Genomic DNA, 17,176 nt, shown 5'->3' with positions numbered 1-17,176 from the left:
TATCTCCAGAACGGCTCAACGGATCTTGATGAAATTTGGCAAGTTTGGAAGAATACATAGGCTACTTATAAAGTTTTTTTTTAATATCGCGAGGATAAAGTCGCGGGCGACAGCTAGTCTGATATATAACTCAAAAACTTTTATGTAATCCACTCTAATCTTTGCTATAAAGATGATTTCGTAATGTATTTTTGGAATTTACTACTGGAAACGAAATAACATTTTGTGCCTATTGTTTTTTTTTTTTTTAATTTCTCTTTTGCTGTATTATATACTCTTAAGATACCTAAATGTATTTTGGCAACACGCCAAAAGAAACACGTCGACAATAACTTCACTGAAAACAAATATAAAAAAATGTGGACAAATCATTTTCGCAATAATTATAGCAGAGTTTTTTTTATAAAGGATTTTTTAAATTCTTTTTGAGAAACAAGAATTACATATTAGTATTAAAGATAGAAAAAAAATGTATTAAATAGTCATGGAGTTGGAATTGGTTTATCAATATTAAAAATACTTTTGTCGCCCGATACTCCGTCCGCGCAAAATTAAAAAAAAATTAAGTAGCCTATGTGTTCTTCCAGATTATGTTTTGCAAATGTGCCAAATTTCATCAAGATCCATTGAGCCGTTCTGGAGATAACTTCAAACAAACATCCATCCATCTAAACTTTCGCATTTATAATATCATTAAGATTAGGCTTCAACTTGTCTATTACTATGGAATATCGATGTTATTAAGATTTAAAATTAAAAAAAATCAAATTAAACATCGCATAATCAGGCATTACAAAGAAGAATTATTGTTTTAGCTCCAAGATTTATTGCCGGACGTGTTCCGAATAATCTCGTAGAGCTACAATTATTACTACGTCGTAGACTAGTGTTGTTATCCAAAAAGCTATGTACTGTGATCTGCTACGGAACTACGAGTATATTTTCCATTAAAACAAAGTAGTACAGCAATAGACAGTTCGAACATCTAGCTTACAATGTAGTAAGATTCGCTTAGTTCTAGATATTTTATAAGTTTATTGACCCACAAACCCGTATTAATAACAAGATACATTACTCAGAAATGTTATTAATTTCTATATTGCATGATTCGCAGCAATAGCAATAGAGGTTATTGTTCCCACGGTGCCGGACTGAAGTCTCCGGAATATTGTTTTACTATAAAATGTTTTTAAATCAAAAATTTATCAATCAAAATTAATTTCCAGTAAAAAAGAGAAATAATTTTACTGTTATTTGTGAAAGGAATATTTTTTTTCAAGCATTACGAAGTAGTAGGGACAGATTTTTAGATCGTTTTGTACCATTTCGTACAAATCTTTTTTTATATTTTTATTTTTCTTTATTTATATTTATCTTTTTTTTTAGTCAATTACTAGCTGTAGCCCGCGACTCCGTCCGCGCGCAGTTAAAAAATGGGGGGGGTATGAAAAATAGATATTGGCCGATTCTCAGACCTACTGAATATGCTCACAAAATTTCATGAGAATCGGTCAAGCCGTTTCGGAGGAGTATGGCAACGAAAACTGTGACACGAGAATTTTATATATTAGATGAAAATCGTTAATAGTACAACAAACTTAATAGTAGGTTCATATTTTGTCGTACAAATCGGAGTATTAACAGTTCTATTAATTCCAACAATTGCTTTCGGCACAAGTTCCGAAACTTGTATGCGAAAGTTGCGCTTGCCGCTAATAGCCAGGGGTGCGAACTAAACAAAATATTACCGAAGCGTGCAACTCGCCCCCAACATAACTACCAAATGAGAGCAGATTCGAATTAAGTTTTAATAAGTTTCACGGGTATTAAAAGTAAAAAAAAAACTCCTTAAATATCATCACCATTATTTAATATTACTTATCCTTGTTGGAATTCGGTTTTCATCCTCCAGATGTATCTGTCGTTAATTATTATTTCAGTCATCACTCCTTTTTTAATCAGCAATCTATCTTTTCCTAGCAGGAATGGCGAACCCATGGCATGCGACACAATATTTTGTACACGTCTTTTATCACAAAAGTCACTGTATGAAAAAGAAATGAAAAATTAAGGTAAGTATTATTTGAGGAGCGAATTCGAGTGATTATTACGCAATGAATGTGATGTTGATGGCACGTATATGAACTCTTTAAACATTTCTTTAGAAAAATGGCACATTAATACGCAAATGTTAGTCATTCCTGTCCTAGGCCTACAGCCGAACAGGCCGTTGTACCTTTCCAATGCAGATTGGTTGTTAAACTTCTTAATAGTATAAACATTGCACAAAACTCAATAATTCTACAAGCATTGAATGATTTCAGTTTTTTTAGCATTTTATTTCTGGCCGAAGATGACAAGGTATATAGTTTCAACGAAAATTGAATGTTGAAACCGCCAATGGTACTTATACAATTTGTGAGCAAGTATACACTTGAATGAAAGTTTCCAGTGTAGTTCAAAACATACTTATAATTTTTCAGTTACAAATTTTTGTCTAAAAAATATAAAATTAAAACTTTTACTACATTGAAAACGTGACAACTAGTTTATTTGAGTTGAAGTAATATTAGAGCTGTTGTTTTAGTTACAATTTACAATTATTAAATAAAATTAATTCCGAAATGGAATGGATGAGTATGATATTTAGTTCATGACTAAAAGGAGAGTAGTAAAAACTTTTTTTTTATTCATATCATAAGGTAGCAAACGAGCAAGCGGTCACTTGAATCCGCCTAAATAGCGAAGTTAACGCTGTCCGTAGACATCCGCAATTGCAGATGGGCTGCTTACCTTTAATCTACAGAGGAGGGGATGTACAGCAAGAAGATATATCCTCTTCCTATGCGTCCCTCCTCCGTCAAATCCACTTCGCCTTCCCATACTTTCCTTATAAGAAAAGGGTAAGTAGGGAACGTGGACTAAAATAAGGCATTCGGCACCACACTCATCAGACGAAACGCGGAATTGCTACCAATTCACTGTCTTCTATGTGGTGATGGTATTGCACCGGTCGACCCGGTCCATTCGTGCACCCAACAAATATTTTTGTTGCGGGATCTACCACTGTAAAGACCACTTTTTCTATGTACTTATTTATGTATCGTATAGCTTCATTCAAATCAGAACTCCATTTTGTGACTTCAACAACATGCTGCAGTAATTTAAAAGTGTAATTTTTCGGTCGTGTTTTTTTGGTTTTTGAATTTTTTACTATTCAAAATTAAGTTTAGCAAACAAAACATTTTCGCCCCTAATGTCAACAAGTTAGACTCGTTCAAACGCTTTCAGTGTGACGCAGCGCAGTGGGTCGGATCTGAATAATTCAACTGAACAACTTTGTCCGAATGTTCTGACAGTTGTGACATAAATTGTATCTTTAATTCAATTGTAAATTATATTATTTACTCAATCAATATCCCTTTTCAGTATTCCCACTTCTTTCCATCTATGACAGATAACTTCATTTATGAAATACTAGCTGTTCTAGTGCGGCTTCATCCGTATGAAATTCCACTCATTTTGTTACACAGAAAAAAATATTTTATTGTTTACATTGGGTAAAATATTCAATTGCAAATGTCAAAATTAAAATGCTCAAATGTTGTCATTTGCTAAGAATTACCGTTACCATGGCAACCATCTATCTCTACTGCTATTGTCTTGCAATTTTTGTCCCTTTCTTGCATGACATTTTTTTTAAATATACTCATCCCCTAAGTTTAATGGCGTGAAAATATATAGCCTAAAACGTTTTGTAAGTATAGGACTTTTTATTAAAAAACTAGCTTTTACCCGCGACTCCGTCCGCGCGGAATAAAAAATAGAAAACTGGGTAAAAATTATCCTGTGTCCTTTTCCTGGTTCTAAGCTACCTGCCCACCAATTTTCAGTCAAATCGATTCAGCCGTTCTTGAGTTATAAGTAGTGTAACTAACACGACTTTCTTTTATATATATAAGATAATTATTAAAAAATATGCCGTGATTGCTACGATTCTGAGTTATAAAGAAGTGTATGTTTACATTTTATTATGATAGCATAAATTATGTTATGTCAAATGTAATATTGAGTAATTTTAACTCTTAAAATTTACTCACTTTTATTGTCGCTATTGCTGTAATTTCCAGTGAAATTATTTCGATGTTTAAAAGCTAATAAAGACGATAAAAAAACCTTTTAACTACGACCCTGAGGATGGTATAAATTACAAATTTCCGAGTAATATCAATTCTGTTCGTTAAATTATCGTGTGGTAACGTTTTAAAAGTTGATTTGACATATTAAAATTACGTATTTTTTTTTGTTAATAAACCTAGTTATTTACAATACAAATTATACAAAATAAACACTAAATAAGAACACAAAATATCCTATTGCGGACTTAAGCTTTATTCGCTGTATAAAAGCCTCATAAAAGTGCTACTTATGCAAATTCATTATTTTTCCCGGAGGCATTATAACTCGAACACGAAAGACAATAAGGATTATCAAATGTAGAGATTTATAAAGTAAAATTTCCCATTTCTTTCACAATTTAAATTTATTATTTTATCTTATATACAACAAATTAATTTACAATATCTCTAATAGTAGCTAAGGGTAGGGTAGTAAGTACATATTTATGTAGAGAGATGATGATCATAGAATGAATGATGCTACAAAATTAGAGGAAGACTGGAGAAAGTATGGATGGATTGTATGCAAGAGGATATGCGTAAGAAGGGTGTAAATTCAGATATGACTGCTGATCTCTATCAGCAGTCATATCTGAACATCTTTATGTATGGAAGTAGTACATACTGTGCCGACCCTATGTAGATAAAAGGGCAGGTTGATGATGATGAAAGTAAGTTCTGTATTTTCTCCTTTTTAAAAACAAAAAGAGTACCTTTTAATCATATGTATGTAGGTTTTTATGTGGACAGTTGTTTAATTTATCCTTGACCGATTTTAAATAAATAATCTTATATATAAAATTTCCATGTCACAATGTTAGTTACGGTACTCTTCCGAAACGGCTTGACCGATTGTTATGAAATTTTATATTCATATTCAGTAGGTCTGTGAATCGGCTACTATCTATTTTGCAAACCGCTATTAAGTTTTTTTTAACTGCGCGCGAACGGAGTCGCGGGCGACAGCTAGTAACATATATACATTTCGTCACCTGGACGTAAGAAATTGTGTCTTTGTAAATGTATTTTCACACAGTGTCCAGAAATAAATCGAGTACGGTGACTTTCGTGCGGTAATAAATGAAAAACAAATTTATAACAAGTGAGTCCATTTTCTACGAAAGCACGACTTCCGAAGATTTTGTTAAAATATTGAACAGAGGGAAAAATTACTCTCTTTAGCCCCTAGAAAACGATTAAAGTGGGAAAATTTTAAGCGCTTATCAGACTTGAAAGATGTTTTTGACTCCTTTGTTCATATTTCAAAGATAAAAAAAATTGAACGATTGCGCGCTTACAATATACTTTTAATGGACTTAGGGTGAATAAAACAACGACTTAAAGTTATGGTAAAATGGAAAAAAAGAAAGTTTTAATCTATATTTGATAATTACATAATCTATGACAATAAACAACTAATATTTTAATATATGACCCCAATTAAAAAAAAACTATAAAGTGATTCATAGTAAGAAAAATATTTTTAATCTTTGAACACAATTGGCGGTCGTTCAAGTCTGAGGAGAAGGGGTCGGGAAGCTACTTCCATATTGCAATCCGCATCTTCAAACGAGCCCACTATCCCAGTTAACTGAAACAATTGGCTCAGATGAAAATTAATGGCGTATTTTATTCTTATTTTAATTCGCCATTATCTTTTTGATTTAATATTGGAAAACATTATTTTGGATTCGTGCCAAGATATTTTGATGTTTTTTTTACAATGTGTAGTAATCATTCAACAGTTTTTAAGAAGAATACTACTATTACTGGGGCTATAGTTATTATTATACATAGTACCGCAAGTAGAATTGCTTAAAGTTTTTTTTGCATTATAAGGTGGCAAATGAGGATGCGGCCACCTGAATTCATCGAATAGTGAAGCAACCAGCCCATGGATATCTGCAGTTGCAAATACGTTGCCTTCCTTTAATCAACGGAGGAAATTACACACAGACAAAGAATATTTCCCCTTCCTATACGCCCCCTCCTCCACCAAATCCACTTCCCATTCCCATGATTTCCTTATAAGAAAAGAGTGGGAAGGGAACGTGGATTAAAACTAAGCCTCAGGGACTCACACTCATCAGACGAAACTCGGAATTTCTACCTCTTCACGTCTGTCTTTTGTGTGGTCGTGGTATTTCACAGGTCGACCCGGCCCATTCGTGCACCCATCAAATATTGTTGCGGGATCTACCATCCATACCATCTGTTAGGTTATGGTAGCTTCAATGTGTACAATGCCCTACAAAGTTGTTAGTATCCAGCTTTGTGTAAATCGCATTAACGACGTATATCTCAGTGACAATGGCTTACAGTGTTACTGCTAATAATGGTGACATTTATCTCCATTTATCTCGACAAACATCGTAGCCGTCTCGGAACGGATTTTGTGCTCGACTGTACTGAGAAATTCAATTAAAATGCAATTACTGTAAGCTCTGGTTTAATCGTGTTTGCAATATTGTGTTACCATCATGGTTCTGATTACTGCTTTAGTTGAAATTAACCCGATATTTTCTGTTTAAGAAAGAAAATTTTTACTTGAATATATTGCTGGACTACAAAACAGACTTGTTAGACACCAATGCAAGATTATATAGACCAAACGATGTAGAGAAACACGATATCAAGACAGTATACGACCAACATGTTTAGTAAAATATATGAAAGTTGAAGAGTCGAGAAAGTAGGCCTAAGCGCCAAGAACTTTATTAATCTACTTTCTGTTTTGTTTGACTAGACTAACTAGATTATAAGTAAGGCAGTAATTTCTTGTAAAAATCGAGAAATATGATACTGAATGGCGTAGCGACTTAAATGACGAATCGATCTGGCGAACGAAAATCTTGTGCACCACATAAAGTGGAATAACGACTGGGAAATGTTAAATAATTTACTTTGTTCTCTGGATTCAATATGAAATATTAAATATATCATTACGAAATGATTCGTACTTGATCCTTTGCCAAGTGTTTAATTTAATCTTGTGAAGGCAGTGAGTTTCCTCGCTGGCGTTTGTTTTTCGCTGGATACAAATAAAAAAAAATGTTGACGCGGAATGTAAATGTGCGATACTGAGGAAGATTTATTGAAATACATATTTTTATTCCCATCTCAAATACGTGTCTTGAATTTTTATTATCTAGTTATTCCATTTATAAATTATTCAGTATTATTTTAATTCAATATTCTTTAAAGAAATAGTTTTGCGATGGTATGGTCAACAACAAGGAGGAGGCCGCCGGACTATCGGTTATTTAGTCTTTCCCTTCCCGACCGCAGATCCAGAGGCAGATCCAAAACTAAATGGAAAGATGTAGTGCTAAAAGACATGAGTGAGTGCCAAGTCTTAGATGAAGATGTCGAGGACAGGGCGAGGTGGAAGAAACTGATTGGGAAAGCCGACCCCACCACCATGTGGGATACGAGCTAGGCAGATAGAGAGAGGGAGAGAGATTCTTTAAAAAAATATTCGTTTTGAAATACTCTTTTTGATAGTAATGCGAACTTAACTTAAATGTAGTAAAAATTGTGCTCATATTTTTGACGTTAAATTATTATATATGCGATAATAATTATAAATGCGAATGTTTAGATGGATGGATGGATGAATGTTAGCTGGAAGGTATCTCTACAACGGCTCGACGGATCTGAAAGAAATTTGGCATGGTTATAGAACAGTCTGGAAGAGCATAGACGCTACTAATTAAGTTTTTGTAGCGACAGCTAGTTTTATAATACTTTCTAAATAATATGTTTTAGCACAATATTTCTTGTCCCTCAACAATTCAAGACACGTCGTAGAGATTTGTAACTCCCGGGGTCGCGTTGCTTACAGCTTCGTAAGCATTATGCACTTTTATGAACTATCCGTCTTCGAAAATCTTGCAGAAATTGTCTTGTAATTTTTCCTCTATAGCATTTTATTTTTCTTAGAGTTTAAACAGACAAATTAGAAACTCCAAACTCCACTTAATATTGTTTAATGTTTTAATAAAAAGCACTCATTACAATCTGGATACGGAGGGAAACTGTATGATAAAGTTCACCAATGTACATAATATCACAGTCTGCTGTCTCTACCATGGGTTTTCACTGCTGAAACCTCTACAAAAACATACTATATCCCTCTTAATTTCATAGCAAATGGAAACCGTTGCAAGAGATATCGTTCGTAGGTTCACGGCCCTTAAGTGCCATTACAAAGTATCTTATATTATATATCTATTATAAATCCGAATGTTTTGATGGATGTATGTTTGTTTGAAGGTATCTCCGGAACGGCTCAACGAATCTTGATGAAATTTGGCACTGATGTAGAACATATTGTGGAAGAACACATAGGGTTCTAAGTTTTGTTTTAATTTCGCGCGGACGGAGTCGCGGGCGACAGCTAGTAAGCAATAAAGACAACTGCCGTGTGGTGTGCACAATTGTACAATTTAACTGCAACATTCCTAACTGCAGTTTGATCACGTTCCAAACTACGAACGTATACCACAGAAACTGATTCAAAATGTACTCCTAAAAACTTTGAAGTTCAAATTATAATAATTTGTAATATTCATTTACTCAATATCATTATTAGTCAACTTTAAAAAGAAGGAGGTTATCAATTCGACTGTATTTTTTTCTATGTGTGTTACCGCGATGCTCCGCCCCTGGTGGTCCGATTTTGATAAAAATTATTTTAATCGAAAGGAAGTGCTTGCAGATTTTGAATTTTGATTTTGATTTTGAATTTAGCTTCAAAATTTGTTGCGAAAATTAGGGACAATTTTGCTTTCGGCGCTTACGTAGGCTAAACTATAGGACTTACATAAAAATGATGTATGGACGAATTGTAGCTCTTTAAATGTCCTAAATAAAAGTCCGCGATAGTATATATCTATCTTTTATAGTTTTCTCACAATAACCATTTTTTTATTATGTAATGTGTTCGAATAAACTCAATAAACAAAACATATAAGATGTAAATTTCCATCTGAATATCACAAAAACTTAGAAGTTGCTGTTTCGTTATACCACTACAAAGTTACAACATATTAAGTTACAGTCTTCGTCTTATAAGCGGCTTACAAGATTGTAGGCAAAAAGGCGTAAAATACGCTAGCGCGGGAAGTATGTCAGCAATTTCAGATGAAACTTACGACGGACGCAACAGCGCGGAAACATGCCCGACGACCAACATTTAAAAATTGAAAAGTTCTTCTTTTAATTTTAAATACTAAAAATATAACATTTACCAGTTGTAGGAAGGAAATGGAATGGTGTGGAGACCATCAACCTTGATTTATTGACATCATATTAATGCAAGGGACGAATTGGATAACAATAGCACAGAACCTTGAAATGTTTTCATAGAAAAGTGACCTATGTCCAGAAGCCGATCGGTAAATTAATATAAGGATTAACTTATATAGGAATGGCTAAAACACTCACGTATTTATATCCGGTGTCGGCACCGACTAGCTTCGAGCCCATCGGGGGCCCTTCATCAGGGTGAGTGGGACTGGTATAATTTCGCGGATGCGGCCCGTCGCTCACTGGACATGATAATGTCTCACGAAAGTTTGAATAATATAAGGATGACGATGGTAAATTCTTGCATAATAAATTTACTATGCAAAGCTTTGACTCGAATGTACATAACGTATTCAAGTACTAGAAGTTATACAATGTCGCAGAATTAAATAGTTTCTTTACGACTCAGATCGAATTCGTAGATGTTCTAGTTACGAATTAAATTTGCATATCTTAATAGTTTTTGGAATTTGATAGTCGTACTTTGATAGTAAAATAATATTGCAGTAAACATTGTGTTATAATGTTTAGGATACATAGGAAAAAGGTTTGCCAACTTGGGTTAGAGGCTATCTTTTAACATGTGAGTAGCGAAAAAATACTTGAAGTCTTAATATAAAATTTTTGTTTATTTTGTCTGTAATTGACATCTTTACTGGGCTTAAATTAACCGGACTATGGTATTGGATAAAGTAACAATATTAAACCGAATCTGTTTTAATATTTATTTAATATATTTTTTTAAAGTTTACGATAGTTTAGTATATTTTCTTATTTTAAATCAACTACAGTCCAGACTTTGTTCGACGATAACTCATATTGTAATTACTAGAAATAGTTCTACTCCCGAATTACTAAAAATAACTTGTCTTTGATGTTTAACTATAGAATAAACTAACAGAATGTTAGAAACATTTATTATTCCAAAACCACTTGGAATCAAATTCCGTTCGTGAAACTTAAATCTATTTGAACTATTAGTGTTAAGTTGTTACTTAATGGCAAATCGATTTACTACTCATTGAGTCAAGGCTTGATTTTACATTGTTATGTTTTTTATGCTTTACTATTCATATTTTGTGTCCAAGCAGAACCTTATTTTCTTTTATTGTTGTACGAAATTACAATAGTTATTTAATATGTTATACTTTTAATTAAAACACAATGTACTCTTAATTGTCTTTTATCAAAGACGCAAATAAAATATTATCTATATAATAATTTATCTTTAATAATAATCCATCCGTTGTTACAAACCTCACCACACTATTAATTATAATAAAATAATAAAACAAGCTATTAATCACTACATGTCACAAAAACACATTTCGTTTCACATATTTAACAACAATTAATTAATTTAAAAGCATTATTAACACGAATTTAATTAAAAAAATTACAAAGTTTTCGCGCGCATTTCAAATGTGACGTTTTGTTTTTTTTGCATCTCGCGAGGCAAAAGTCATGTTTGTGCTGCCACGTCGCGTTCCGATCGCGGACTGAAGCGACCGCGTGACGGTGCCCGTCGAATGTTGGTCACTCAGGGTTCACTATCGTTGATGTGTATCTTGATAACAGCAGTTACAATGGGGTCAGGGTTTAACAAATCAGTGGCAAAAATTTAATGTTCGGGTCAGGTCAGACTCGCCTTTTCTTGGCGCGTTTTTTGTACTTTTTCCGGATTTTATGTCAGTTCTACTGCGACCTCTAGAAATATTGACTAGCTTAACCAATTTTAAAGATTTGACTGTAATTTGTTTCATATTTCTTCTCAAAGTGCTAAAGTAAGTTGAGCTTATTACGAGTTTCTATTTCACTTGCTATGTTTCGGGTGAATTCTTGTAAATCAATCTTGAACTGATCGAACTGATTTTTTATTTTAATTTAATAGTTTATTTAGTTGGTGACCCAATGTGTTCTGATTTTCTTTTCTACTCAGATCTGGAGTAGGGCTTTAATGTTTACTAAATCAATACAGATCTAGGAACGAATTGTACACTACATAGGAAAGCGGAAATTTCGCTTAAAATAAAAAAATAAAAATTAGATTTGATCTCTTTCTAAATGACTCGCAAAGCATTTGCAAATTACAAAAAAACAGACGTTGGTTAAAAAATAACTGTCAACTTAGTTTGTAATACATCGTATTTAAAGCATGCATTTTATTTTACCAAACGAGTCGCAATAAATACGAGTAAGTGACACGTACAACTGACAAAAAAATTTTGATCGTCGTTGTGAGCTTTTAAATATGCAGTTATTTAAATTTAAATAGCTTAAAGAAATTGTAAGCTTCCAGAAATAGATTCAAAAACTCTTCCGACTTTAAGTCGTCAGTTTGTAAAACTATGTTGTTTACATACATTAAAAACACAAGTCTCAACTCTGGCAATACCATTGTACCAACATGGTAAAAAAATACTAAGGTGAAAAAGGGGAATTAGAAATCCTAACAAGATGCACTAATTAAAATATTTCCTAGAAATAACTGCAAAGCGCGAACCTGCAAAGATTTAATGAAAGTAAAAATTTACTAATGAACATTTCTACTAGGAGTAGAGGCATTACTATATTTATGAATTTCATGGCCTCAATTTGAAAAAAAAAACACTCTAGATTATTTATTTCCTTAGAATTTCTTCCGTGAATACAATCGCCCTATTTACTTTGCTTTTTTAATTCAAATTATATATTTTAAATTATGATTACTGTACCCAAGGTATGGGTGTCTAGGTCATAGTCAACCACGCTGGCCAATTGCGGGTTCGACTTCACAAATATCATCGAATTTCTTCTGAGATATGTATAGGTTGCATCACGATGTTTTCCTTCATCTTAAGAATGACGGATAAATGTACAAATGTAAATCAAGAATTTAAAAACACATTGGTACATGGCGGATACGAACCCAGGACCTGCAGATTGCAAGACAAATGTTTAACCCCTGAGCCACTGACGCTCAATGATACATATTTGTTTTATTTTGGTGTCTGGAATTAGATTGTGAAGTTTGATTGTGAAATTAATATATAACGTTCATTATTTTCAGCACTTCAAAATTAATAGCATATGATTCATGTCATAATTTATATGATAATTCCGGTTTAATTATTTTTGTCACCAAGTACGTCTTTCTAATAAAAATTCTACAATCAGAGTAAATCACCTTCAAACATTTTATGCGTACTTAGTACATCACATCTACAGATACGCCTAATATGTACTAAAATACACACAGTAGTATAAACTAAAATTAGATCCAGTAATAACTTTTCCTATTGCAATAAGGTGTTTTTTTTTTATTTTAATTAATTTAAACATTTTCATTTCACATTACCAGTATTGTTTTGAAATAATTCTGTTACCGTCTATTGTGTGACAAGTATACAAAGACATATTTCTATTTAATTTTTTTCAATGAATATGAGAGGGATAACATGTTTTTTTGGCAATTAAAACCCTCAATAGATGCTTCAATTATTGCAGAATATTACTGGCAAACAGTAATACTATTCATAGACTAACAGCAGGTGCAATGTAAATTATTTTTAGTTCGTATTATCTATTTTGCATTACCCAAAGTACACATCTATTACACCATATATCTTGTGATATATAAGGCTGTATATTTTTATTGGCACAGCTATAAAATACATCGTAAAGCCAAAGGGAAGACCTTTGGGAAGATAGTGATATATATGTATTAAATTAGATATATAAATGAGAAAGAACACAACATTAAGTTATAGTTCAGCATTTATAGTCCCTCGAAGCGTTACATAATAAATTTCCTTAGCAACCAACTAGATTCTAGACTTCATATTAACGCGCTTAACTACGTTTTTCAGGATTTTAACGCTGAAAATGTATTTTTCACGTCATGTTCTTCTTTCTTATCTTATGTTACACTGAAATTCTGGCGGTGCACTTCAGGCAACTAATTTACGTATTTTTAAACAGTTAGCAACATTTTTATAGCGAAATGACATCTGTATTTTCAGATGCATTGACTACCTTCAATCGACAGAGAAAGGGATGTAAAGATGGAGGATGTTTCCCTTCACCTCCCATTCCCATCCCTTCGTTATAAGAAAATGATGGGAAGAGAAAGAGCACACTCACATGATGTAGCAGTGTTAAAATTTTATTTAACTTGCCCTGTTTATTTGGGTCAAATGCATTAATTTAAATTACATCCATTTCCTGTTCATAGATTTATTTGATTTTAGGTCCACATTTTTAGTTCTGATCAAAATAACATTTTATAAAAACCAAAAACCGTTTGGCGTTTAAAAATTTTAGAACGACTTGGTATCTTACTAATATAATTAGATTAATATGATATTGCAGATGTCCATGGGCGTCGATGAACACCTTGGTGTTCCCGCTGCTCGTTTGCCCCCTTCTCTTATAAAAAAAAAATGCGAATGTTTAGATGCATGGATGTTTGTTTGAAGTTATCTCCGGAACGACTCAACGGATCTTGATGAAATTTGGTACAGATGTAGAACATAGTCTGGAAGAACACATAGGCTTTTATTACCGTTTTCTTTAATTATTGTTTATTATGTTGTGTATGCATTACTTATTATGTTTTTTTAATCCTCGCGAACGGAGTCACGGGCGACAACTAGTATTATAACATGTTGAAAGTAAAACATTTTCCCTAAACACTATATCCTTTGCGAAATAATGCGTGTTTTCTCTTTATATAAACAGGAGTTAGAGATCATTACTGTCCCCGCAGGCGACAGCGTGTCTGCTTATGTATTATTTACAGACATTTATTTAGTTCTGTATAACATACATAATGTAAAACAAAAGTTGTATCCGATAATAAACATGTTCTTTTAGCTGTTATATTAAATATAATCGCATTTGTAATATATAACAATCAATGAAATGAGATTTGTTTAGTTGTAACATTTCACCATTACGAAATATAAAAAAAACATCTTACTTAAAAAAAGTTTAGATAGATGGTTATTTGAAAGTATCTCCAGAACAGCTCAACGGATCTTGATGAAATTTAACACAGTTGTAGAATATAGTCCGGAAGAACACATAGACTACTTATTAAGATTTTTATAATGCCGCGCGGACAGAGTCGCGGGCGACAGCTAGAAGACATAATAAAACTGGACCAATATCCGTAGATGTCTGCTAAAGTAAATAAAAGGTTGTGTTGGGACTTACAAAGTTAAAGGTGTAAATTGACTTTTATTACAGATGAATTAAAAAGTGGTTCAAAAAGGTTTTAAATTTGACATCTATATCGACGCCACCTTTGATGCTATTTTTTTTGTAACATAAACACCGGAATTTCTGAGCGCCATCTATATCCAGAACATTGTAGGCTTTCAGCTGCGAACGGGGTTGATTTTCATGAAAGTTTTTCAGACGACTCGGCTTCTTACTAGATGGCGCTTTTAAAAATAAATAAAATAAAACAGCTTTCAAAGAAGCTTTAAAAGAAGTGTTAAAGATTGTTAAGATATTAAAAATGGAAATATGAATATAAAAGTGAAAATCGATTACTAGATTTTAACTCTACATATTTCTAAATACGAACATGCTTGAAAATCTGGTTACCGTGGATTTCCCTTGTAAAAATCTTACATTTAAGGATTCTCTCTTTTTTTCTATAGAAGACAAACAGGGTTATGTATCTTTAGTTGTTTAATTAATGTTTTATTATAATAAAGGTCAATAATTTATATAAAAATCATCGAAAGTTTTTTTACGACATATGAATGACAGGGCTTGAATTAAAAAAAAACTAACTAACTAGGATAACGCATTGACCCGAAGTGGGCCTTGCCCTCCTACAAAAGTCTCCACTTTCTCCGATCCCGTGGCGTCCCGACCCAGTCTCGGACCTGCAGGTCCCGAGGATCCCTATTCACCTCATCCATCCATCGATACCTGGTACGACCTGGGCTTGAATTACCGACCATTTTTTTATGAAATTGACAAACCTAGAAATTCGCGATCTTGGTGTTATATTCGATTCTAAAATGGTAATGCAAAAGCACGTAGAACATATCCGAAATAATGCTTATCGTAACCTCGGTTTTATCGCTCGTACTTGCAAACCTTTCAGTGACCCCTTTGCCCTTAAAGTCGTCTACTACGCCTACGTCCGAAGCCTCCTCGAATATTGTTGTTCAGTTTGGTCTCCGAAGTATATGATCTATATTGATACCATTGAACATGTTCAAAAGAAATTTGTGAAAATTCTCAACTTTAAATGTCATAGGCAACGTTCCACTTACCGGGAGGATTGCAAGCACTTTAAATTACTACCGTTATCTGATAGAAGGCTCCTTTTAGATATGGGTTTACTTTACGATATCTTACATAAATTAGATCATCCAACATTACTAAGCCGTATAACATTTTGCACTCCTAAAAAACGTACTAGAAATACCGTATTATTTTATACAACATATCACCGAACAAACTATGGAAAAAATTCTATATTAACCAGATTACCTCACCTTTATAATGAAAACTTTAATAATGTAGATATTTTTCACTTATCAAAAAAGAACTTTAAAAACAAAATTATTTGTAATATTAATATAACATAAGTCACAGGTATAAAGTAATGTATTATGTCTGTTCTTACACTATCATTTTGGCTACTTATAATGTCGTTATACACACTATTAGCTAAGTTATCACTTGTATGTACTGTTTCCGCTGTTATTACTATTTTAAGATAATTTTAAGCTGTTGTGTATGTAGATAAAAATAAATAAATAAATAAACCTGTAGAATAGTTGTAAAACAATGTTTATAACCTATGGCCACCATACACGGATTGCTTAACAGTTAGTATATACTGTTTCAAGCTGTAGATTGACTGTGGTCCGTTTATGGCGAACCTTAACTTTTAGCCCGATGCCGACGGCGAACCTGTCGGGTAAGGATTGTCTGAATCAGTTTGTGTGTGCCATTCCTTAAGCTTGCGTGTTACCAATATCTTTCAGGCTCTGTAAAAACACGAATGTGGAAACAAATAAAACATTTTATTGCAAATTAAATTCTGTTAAGTTTACGACATGACCTTAAGGTTAAGAATGCCTTTGTTTGTATTTTTCTTTGTTTCTACAATTTCCTTAGTTCCAAAGTTTATTACGTTTTTAATCTTATGTAATGGATACTTTTGCATTTTCTTCACTTTTGAAAAAAAAAAGGATTTTCTTATTTAAAAATTGATACGAGTTCGTGTATTTGAGGATTTTCTAAAAGCTACATTTTTAACTAAAATACACTTACATAAGTACTTTTTGGAAATTTTCCATGTCTTATATCTTACTTATCAGAGACTTAAATTATCGGGACTGCGGTTCCTCTTCATGCAGTACTAGTTTTTAAATAATTTGTGGTTTTATGATACGAACTGGGGAGAAAGTGTTGAATTGGTCAAACATCTTTAAAATTTAATTTATTACTTTTACAACCACACTGAGTTTAAAATGGTTCTTTGCTGTATATTTAGTATGAAATATAAATTCTACATTAAGGAAAGCTTAAGTACTCAAATTAAACACTCTGAGTGCGGCTATTGAACATGTAGGCGAAACAAAATAAACTTTGTCAGAAGTGGGATTCGAACCCACGCCCACAGAAGTGGACTGCGACCTGAACGCAGCGCCTTAGACCGCTCGGCCATCCTGACA

General features: G+C 32.9%; 1 protein-coding gene and 1 non-coding gene across 2 annotated transcripts in view; both read right to left on the bottom strand.

The window, feature by feature from the left end:
* The window catches only part of LOC106709749, a 66,732-nt gene that overhangs the window by 16,420 nt on the left and 33,136 nt on the right, over positions 1 to 17,176 (bottom strand). The window lies entirely within an intron of this gene.
* Positions 17,092 to 17,175, bottom strand: Trnal-cag. The gene has a single exon. It is a non-coding gene; the product is annotated as a tRNA-Leu (tRNA).

This window comes from Papilio machaon, chromosome 11 (assembly GCF_912999745.1).
Source record: "Papilio machaon chromosome 11, ilPapMach1.1, whole genome shotgun sequence".
NCBI classification, from domain to species: Eukaryota; Metazoa; Arthropoda; class Insecta; order Lepidoptera; family Papilionidae; genus Papilio; species Papilio machaon.
Note: the sequence above shows the minus strand (reverse complement) of the source record. Positions and strands in the feature narration are given on the sequence as shown.